The following is a 9,827-nucleotide window of genomic DNA, read 5'->3' as shown; positions in this document are numbered from 1 at the left end:
TGCTCTGAGTTCTACCCTGTCCTATAGCGTTGCTCTGAGTTGGCATCAACTTGCTGGCAGTGAGTGAGACTCCGCTCAGAGGTCACCCAGACCCTGAGTTCTGTGCTAATTGGTTTTTTGGAGTGTGTGTGAATTAGGTGGGGTGTGTATGTAGTCATAATATTTGAGTTTGATCTATTTTTTTTAACAGTATCTACATGGAGCTATCCTGTATCTAATCTTCCATGCAGCATTGCACCTGTGAGACTCAGCACAGAACAGTCCCGTAGGGTTCCTAAGACTGCATGGAAACCAGTTGTCACACCTTTTTCCCATTGAGCAGATGGACTAGTGGGTTCGAACAATCAAGCACTTAAGCACCGCACCACCAGGGTGATGGAAAATGGGCCAGCACATTGGAAAAGAGCCCGGTTGGTCCTCACGAGGTGTAGCAGCAGACTGCCATCCTGCTTGGTAAAGTGGGGCATTAGGGAAAATGAGGAAAGCCCTCACTGAGATGGGTGAACCCAACCGTCAGCTCACACACCCCACAGACAGTGAAGGTGGCAAGGTCAGGGTGACGGGCGGTGCTGCCCTTGCCCATCAGGGCCAGCATCACAGTAACGGGAAACAACCGTGGGGCCCAACAATTCTGTGTCTTCACAAACCTGCACAGGAATGGTCATAGTTGCATGACGGACAATAACCCCAACGTGGAGACCCCCGAAAGTCCGCCCACCAACTGAGAGATCCATGAAAGAAAACGGGCTTTATCCACACAATGGAATGAAAAGGAGTGAAGTATTGACTTGGGCTACAAGGTGGATGAGCCTTGAAATCCTCATGCTGAGGGAGAGAAGCCAGACCTCAAAGGTCACGGATTTCCTGGTTCCATTGATAAGAAATGCCTGCATAGAGGTAGAAGGTGGATGGATGGGTGCCAGGAGCTTGGGGTGGGAGGAGAGTGGGGACTGGGTAATCATGTGTATGGGGCTTTGTGTGTGTGTGTGATGGAAGTGTTCTGGAATTCAATAGATGCTATGTTGTTCAATTAGTAAATACACTGTACCTTCAAAGGGCCTAGTAGTTCCTTACAAGGTTGAATAGCAGACGACCATCATGCTTGGTAAAGTTGAGGGTTAGTGAGAATGAGGGAAATTATAGGGTATGAAATGGGTGAACTTAAATGGGTGAACTCTAGGGTATATAAATTATACTTTGTCGTAGGCTGGGTTTTCTAGAGAAGCAAAACCAGTGAAGCTTATATATGTATGTGCATTATATATATATGTGTGTGTGCATGTGATATATACATGTATGTGATATATATATACTCACACAGTAGTTGTAGAAGCTAGTCCAAGCCTGGGTAGGTTCCAAGTCTATCGATCAGATGTTAGGCGAGAGGCTTCACTTGATTCAAGTAGTTGCAAGGGTTGATGGACTCCAGACCAGGAAGTTGAGAGGTTGGTTAGTGGCTGCAACAATAAGTGAATCCAGGGTCAGGTGGTCAGGCTTGTGGCTGCAGAGGTGAATGAATTCAAGGTCAGCAGGTCTGATCATAGGCCACTGACAGCTCCTAGGATCAGCAGGCAATATGGCATGCCATTGGCTCCAGTCCAAAGGACAGGAAGTGGATGAGCCAGAGGCAGGATTGAGAGTCAGCAAAAAGCAAACAAGCTTTTCCATCGCATCTACTCATATATGAAGCAGGTCACCTCCTGCAAGGAACCGTATTTTCAATGGATTGCATCAAAGCTGTGACCTGAGTCAGGGTGTTACATCCACCCTAATTTTCTTTCTTTCTTTTTTTAAATCATTTTATTGGGGGCTTGTACAATTCTTACCACAATCCATACATCCATCCATTGTGTCAAGCACCTTTGTACATTTGTTGCTATCATCATTCTCAAAACATTTGCTTTCTACTTGAGCCCTTGACATCAGCTCTTCATTTTTCCCCACCCTAATTTTCTTACAACAGATTGGCTATGATTACATTGTGTTAGATCAAGTCGTGGGGGAAATTCTAGGTGTTAACTGCCAAAAGGCCCAGCCAAGTTGGCACAAAACCTAACTACCACATTTCAACCAATCTATGTTTTTTATTATTTATTTGAATCGTGTTATTGGGGGCGCTCTTACAAATTTATGACAATCCATTCAATTGTATTAAGCACACTGGTACATATGTTGCCATTAACATTTCCAAAACACTTTTTCTACTTGAGCCCTTGGTATCAGCTCCTCTTTCCGCCCCCTCCTACCCTCGTGAATCCTTTGTCAATTACATATTATTGTGGTTATTTCGTGTCTTACACTGTCCATTGTCTCCCTTCACCCACGTTTCTGTTATGTGTCCCCCTGCGCCCAACCAATCTATTTTTAAGGATAAACCTGGGTGCTGTGAGCATGAGGAGGTGCTCAGGAAATGTTGGCTCCTGATGGTGTCATGATACATACTTTTTATTGGCACAACTGCCATGACCTCAAAGCATTGCCAGTTTCTGGCAGCCTGGGGACAGGCAATGGCAAAACGAACTTGGAGGTAGCTCAGGCCCCTACCCTGAAGGCTCAGAGAAACCCCCAGACACCCCCAAGGTGGTTTCAGGTCAAGGTTACCTTTCTTTGTGCCCTGCATGAGAATCACCGGGAGGGGGATGCCTGTTATAAAATCAGGTGCCTGCCCCCCCACTTTCAGATTGCCTCCACCACCATCTACAATCAGCAAGTGCCCCAGGCGGTTCTTAGGGTGAGGAGGGGAGGAGCCTGGTGCATGGTGTCTTCCCACACTCTAGCTCTGAGCTGCTCCAGCTCCCCTGGTTTGGTGCCCCAATCCTCAGCCCAGCCTCCTGCTCTCTTCTTTCTCCAAGGTCCTAAATTCTGGCCCAAACCCCAAACTCCTTCTGGTTGTCTGGACCCCCTCAGGTGTGAGCCCCTGGAGCTTCACTCTCAACTCTGTTCCAGTTCTTTACTTTCCCCCTCCCCTGTGCGGTGGGGGTGGGGTATACCTACTATCTACTAGGAGACACACACGCTCCAGCAACGGAAGGGTGGCCTTCTTCACTCTGGGATTCATTATGAGGGCTTCAAAACATTCATGGAATAATTAAATGAAAAGATAAAACAGTGTTTCCACACATTTTTGAAGCCCCCTCATATCTGCCAAGGAACCCTGGTGGCATAGTGGTTATTCATTGGGCTGCTAACCTCAAGGTCCACAGTTCAAAACCACCAGCTGCTCCTCGGTAGAAAGAAGAGGCTTTCTAAACTAAAGAGTTACTGTCTCAGCAACTCACAGGGCAGTTCTACCCTGTGCTATAGGGTCGCTGTGAGGCAACATCAACTCAATAGCAGTGGGCGGGGTTTTTTGGTTTGTTTGCTTTTACGTTCCAGGATGTCCTGTTTCAGAAGGTGAGAGAGGGCTCCAGACCATAGCAGAACTGACCACAGGTCTCTGGCAAGGGCTGGGACAGACTGCATGATTAAATGAACTACTTAGAAGGACGAGGAGTAGTGTTCACAAGAAGAAGAAGATAGAAACACAAACAGAAGACTGGATAAAGACATTTAGGCACACACACATACACACACACCTTGAAATGCCGTGCACCACTAAAAATGATGCACGATGAAACCATGAGCAGCTCTTGCCATGGGCAGACCTGGAGAGCGATATGCTGAGTGGGATTAGTCCTTCACAAAAGGACAAGGATTGTATGAGACTACTGTTCTAAAGAAAAAAGAAGACAAAAGCTCGCTTATCAAAAGGAAGATACTTCGGAGGGTCCAAGGCAGATGAAGCAAAAGATTAGAGAGTTGATAATATGAACTTGGGTGGAGGGGAGACAGCAGGCCACCCGGCAAAAAAGAGAAATCAAAGGAGGTGGGTAGGAGAAGGTACTGGGGCTGGAGGTGGGGGAGGGGTCGATAAGCAGTACAAACGACTGAACATAAAATTGATCATTTGAAGTGTAGACCACCACCTCATTCATACTTCTAAAATTATTTCTAAGACTAAAATAAAGAGGAGCCCAGGAATTTACATGTCCAACAGGAATCCCTAGGATTCCTTCAGACCAACTGACAGTTAGTGGTTCAAGAAATACCACAATATACAATGTTTCATTGAAAACTTTTCGTGGGCATTGTTTCCCTGAGCTACATGCTATGGGTCAGGTCTTATTTCTTACCAGTTCTTGTAGATCTCACTTGAGTTAGGGGCTAACTGAAGAGCATTCCAGCCCAAGCACAGATGACAAGGACCCCACACTTGCCTACCGGTGGCATCCAAGTCATGCTGTTGCATCCAATGACTCCTCGTCAAATTCCACGGACACCTTGGCACTTTGGGCTATTTCACTGCAGGTGGGACATCATTTAAGGTGGAATTGCTAGTGCCAGATAGATGAATACACAGTTGTATTTTGACGTATTTTACCAGTTTGCTTTGCCCAAACCACCCTGATGGTGATAACACATATTTTTAAAAATAAATAATAATGGTACATGGACAGAAGTGTTTAAGTTCTAAAGAGTATACATGAGGGTGCTTCAAAAAGTTGGTGGTAAAATTCCATTTTCTCTCCATTTCATTTCCCCCCAAACATTGGGGAAAGTATAAAAAATTAGACTTTGCTTCCACCGAGCCACCATCATCCTGTTCCTCAAAGAAACAATCACATTAGGGGGTTCTTAACATTCTGGTTCACTAGAGAAATAAATCTAGTGATAATCATATACGTATAAGAAAGCTTTATATCAAGAAGAAATTCTATGTCAAGCACCAGCCCAGTCCAACTCAAGTCTATAAATCTGATAGTAGTCCATAAGTCCTTCTTCAGACTCACACAGCCACCTGCAATGATGGAGAACTCAGGAAGATCGCAGGCTGGTGGATGCAGAGTTGTGCACATCTAAGGTGTGTGGGAACATGGCAGCTCTCAGGGTCAGTGGAGCAGAGTCCTAGTAGGCAGGAAGGCAATGTGGCAGAGAGAGGGGAAGATTCCAGTCTCCTGGTTCTAAGGCCACACTCCCAAGGAGTTAGCATCAGGCTGAAACATGGTTGACAGGTTAGATTCCACCCCTCTGCCTTTGTATCTCTTCAAGTTGACATAAAATTATCTAACTACTAACTACCACACATTCTTTCCAGCTATTGTCTGTATGCATATAGGGGGTACAAAAAAAAAAAGGAAAAAGCTTGGCTGGGTGGAGATTTCATAGTACACATTTTCCCACTGGGCAAGCACTGAGCAACTCTCTCTGAGTTAGTGCACCCACTGGAGTCGCCTGGGAAGGTTCTCTCTTGTCACAGTGAATTTTTTCATAAAAGCAGTTTCGCTCAAACCTCATTTTTGTGATGGCTGATTTCAGAGAACAGCGTACAGCTGTGACATTTTGTTTCCTGCTTGAGAAAAATGCAGAAACTGTGTGACGTTGAACACAGCTTACGAGGAGAGCACTATGGGGAAAACTCAAACGTTCAAGTGTTTTTCTCATTTCAAAAAGGGTGAAATGTCAATTAATGACAAACCTTATTCTGGACATCCATCAATTTCTTGAACGGATGAAAATGACAACAAAATTCATGCACTTGTGCTTGAAGACTGATGGCGGACCATTGAAGAGATGGGGAAGTTATCTGGACCATCTTGGAGCTCAGTTCAGTGAATTTTAACAGAAGATTTAGGAATGAGAAGGTTATAGCAAAATTTGAACCTCAGGTTCTGACTGACTAAGAAAAATAATGTTGGGTGGAAACTTACCATGCTTTGAAAAAACAGCTCTGAGGTAACCCAGACTTTTTCCCAAGATCATTACTGGTGACAAGGCATGGTGCTTCTCTTGTCCCACGCATCTTACTCACCTGACCTTACTCCGTGTGACTTCTTTTTGTTTCCTCGAATGAAGAGGGACATGAAAGGACAGCGATTTGATGACCTACAAGAGGTGAAGAAAAAAAGAGGGAGGTGCTGTCAGCCATTCAAACAGATGAGTTTGAAAAATGTTTCCAAAAATGGAATCACAGATTTGACAAATGTATTAAGTGTAATGGAGAGTACTCTGAAGGTGATAAGGTTGTTTTGTGAAAGAAAAAAAAAATTAAATACATAGCTTTGGGGAAAAAATTCCTAGTTTTTTTTTTTTTTTTTTGAGGATACCCCCTCCTGTGTAAGTTAGCCAGTATGGGTGGCAGCTTTGGGGAAAAAATTCCTAGTTTTTTTTTTTTTTTTTGAGGATACCCCCTCCTGTGTAAGTTAGCCAGTATGGGTGGCTGCGTGGGGAGGGGGGTGTTAAGCTCACAGATAGATAGTAGCATGTTACACACATTGTTCTGCACCTTGCTTTTTCCATCTAACACTGAACTACTCCTCACTTTCCAACTATCTTGCTATCAGATACCTTGAATTTGAGACAATAGTGGAAAATGACTTTCCAACTCTTTTGTGCATTAGGACTTATGTCTGGCAGCAGTGGACGTGGAAGTGGTAGGCGAGAGTAACACTAGCTGTGATGGTGAAGGCTGTGTATCAACTTGCTGGGCCATATTCTCAGTAGTTTGGCACTTATAAAAATGATACAATTGGGTAATTATGCAATGATATAATTTGGCTGTTATGTAAGGATGTAGTCATCCTCCATTTTTAAAATCTGATATGACCATCTTCCATTTTTGCATAATGCTGATTGACACAGTCTCTGGTGGCTAACCATGTCAATGAGTGAGTGGTGAGTGTATCCCTTGGTGGTGAGAAGACGGTGTATATCTTGGCTATGATTTCATATGAGCTTTTCAGTACCTGTAGACCAGCGGTTCTCAACCTGTGGGTTGTGACCCCTTTGGGGGTTGAAGGTCCTTTCACGGAGATCGCCCGATTCATAACAGTAGCAGAATTACAATTATGAAGTGGCAACGAAAATAATGTTATGGTTGAGGGGGTCACCACAACATGAGGTACTGTTTAAAGGGTCATGGCATTAGGGAGGTTGAGAACCACTGCTGTAGATTATCCCATTCATTTAGTTTTTTTTCTAATCTTGTGCTATTATAAACCACATTGCAGTAAATTTTCTCGATTTTAAATCTACAAAAATCTGCTATAAATCATAGAAGCCTTACTAAACAAAAACATCAAAACACAAAGCAATTGATTCTCGGCACATCCTCCATCTAGGTTTAAACACTTCTGAAGGCGATGTTTCTCCTCTCCTCTCTTCCCTGAAGAATTCCACACTCTTTGTTTTACAGCATGTCCTACAGGTAGTGTTTGCATCCTTGAAGGACTGAAATGGTGTTTCCTTTCCATGTTCTTTGCATTATGGAACACAAAAGAAGTCTGAAGGGGCCAGAGCAGGGCTGGAGGATGAGTGGTGTAAACTTTCCCAAGGAAATTCTCCTAAGACCGCCCTTGCCACCCTTGAGGAACGAGCAGGTGCACTGCCAGGATGGGAGAAAATACTCATTGCAATTTTCCTGACCTTTTTTTTTAACCAACACAGTTTTCAATTTTCTTAAAATTCTTTCCTAATAACCCTCCGTGATCATCCTGTGTCCTTTGGGAAACTTCATCAAGATTACCCCTTAGAAATTACCCAAATAGTTTCCATAACCTTCTGTCCTCCATGCCTTGATTCTATTATTGATTTTCCTGCCTGGGTTTTAACTGGCCCAGCAGATCCCCTTGGGAGACCCGGGTTTGACTGGATCATTTTTTGAAAGTGCTCCACTGAGGCATAGACAAGCAGGTACTGGCTGTGCTTGCAGCCACTCACTGCTCACAGAGACACGCTGAAACGCTCAGAAGCCCCCCAGGCGTGTAGGACCTGCCTGGAACCCTAGTAGTCATCCTTTTTGACACAGCCTTGTCAATAGGCCAATGTGCTTGGAGAAAAAATGTTTAGAACTTAGAAATGCTGGGTCAAAGAGTCGCACGTTTTAAATTTTGGCAAATCTCTCTCCACCGATGTCGGGCCAGTGTGTGCTCCTCTGCGTTGAGGGTGAGAGAGAGAAAGCCCCTGCCTCCCATTTCCTCCGCTCTCTCCAGCACCCTTATCAATGTTTTGAACTTGATCAAGGGACTGGTTAAAATGGCATCTTCTTGCGGTTTCCATTTGCCTTTTTCTGATGAGTGAGAGAGGGCATCTTTTGGCGAGCTTAAGAACCATCTTTCCTCCCTCTTCTGCGAAATCTGGTGTCACAGGGGTTATGCGTTAGGCTGCGAATCCTAACAGCCATTGGAAACCACCAGAAAGCCAAGGCTTTCTACTGTAAGCAGTTAGTCTTAGAAATCCAACAGGGGCAGTTCTACCTTGTCCTACAGGGTTAGCATGAGTCATCATGGACTCAATGGCAGTGAGTTGGGTTTTGGGTTTTGGGTTTTCTGTGACCTAACTTCATAATCACTTTCTGGTTTTCTATTGGCTTACTGCTTAATAGGTTGATTTGTCAGAGACCTCTGTGAGAATACCAGAGCCCTGGTAGCATAGCGGATTACACATTGGGCTGCTAACAGGGAAGTCAGCGGTTCAAAACCACTGAGGCGTTCCACTCTCATGCAGGGGTTACAGCCTCAGAACCCCACAGAGGCAGCTCTGCTCTGTCCTAGAGGGTCACTATGAGCCAGCATCAACTTGAAGGCAGTGTGTTCTGTTTTGGTTTTTTGTAAGAATGCAAATACTTTTCTCAGTCTTGGGTGTCCCTTTTGACTTTGCTGTTTGCTGTTTGATGCCAAATGAAGACATTATTGTTAAATGTATATTTATATATTTACATAGCCGAGAGTGACTAGCGTTTTATCTTACAATGTCTGTGCCATATTTCATGTCTGTGAATGGTTTATCCACTGAGCTGAAATCTTTGCAGTCTCTCCTGTTCTTGCCTACAAGCTGTATAGTTGGCTCTTTTCACATTTAAATGGTGACTCTTTAAGAACTTAGGTTGCTTTAAGCTCTGAAGTAGGGAAAAAATAAATAAAAATATCTGGAGTAGGAGTCCAGATTTTTCTTCCATATCTATCTCTTGTCTTAATGTCATTTCTTCCTCTACCTCCACTGATTTGATATGCCATGATTTTATTTTAAACCTCTACATACATATGGAAACCTTACCAACATCCCTTTCTAGTCTTGTGATTCCATTTATTGACCCATACCACACTGATTGAATTATGATAGCTTTCCAATATATTTTATTAAATTCCGAGACAGTTCTCCACTCCTCTCTCCTTTGACTTTTTGTTTCCACAACTTCCTGGAATCTTCTTCTTTACTTGTTGGTGTGGATTTTAGAATCACCTTGTCTAGTTTTTAAAATTCCATTATTTTAGCTGAGACCACATTAAGCGTGTAAATTAACATGGTAACAACTTATGTATCTGTGATGATGTCTTATTATCAAAGAATTTGGTATGCCTTTCTGTTTAAGACTTCTTCATAGGCTTCTTAAAAGAGTATTTTAAAAGTAGATGCTTGTGCATGATACAGATGGATATGTGATGGGTATGGACACCAGTATAAAAAAATAAATAAGGAGGCAGGCATGTCGTCGTTATTGTCAAATAGTCTGACTCATGGAGACCTTTTGTACAATGGAATGAACTGGGTCCTTCTTGCAACCCCCAGGATGTGGAGCCCATCGTCTCAGCTCCTGTGACAGTTCGTCATACAGAGGCTCTCCCTTGCCCTGCGGGCCGCTACCTCCCGAAACACGATGCCTCCCTCCAGCAATTGATCCTTTCTGATCACCGAGCCGAAGCAAGCGAGTTGGACGATGTTCTGGTGTGATGTGTAAGGTTTCCGGTGACTAATTTTCCAAGGTAGATTACAAGGCTTTTCTTCCTAGTCTG

Source organism: Echinops telfairi, unplaced genomic scaffold, assembly GCF_000313985.2.
Source record: "Echinops telfairi isolate 266 unplaced genomic scaffold, ASM31398v2 ScPeMD7_5592;HRSCAF=6446, whole genome shotgun sequence".
NCBI classification, from domain to species: Eukaryota; Metazoa; Chordata; class Mammalia; order Afrosoricida; family Tenrecidae; genus Echinops; species Echinops telfairi.
This window is presented reverse-complemented; position numbering follows the sequence as displayed.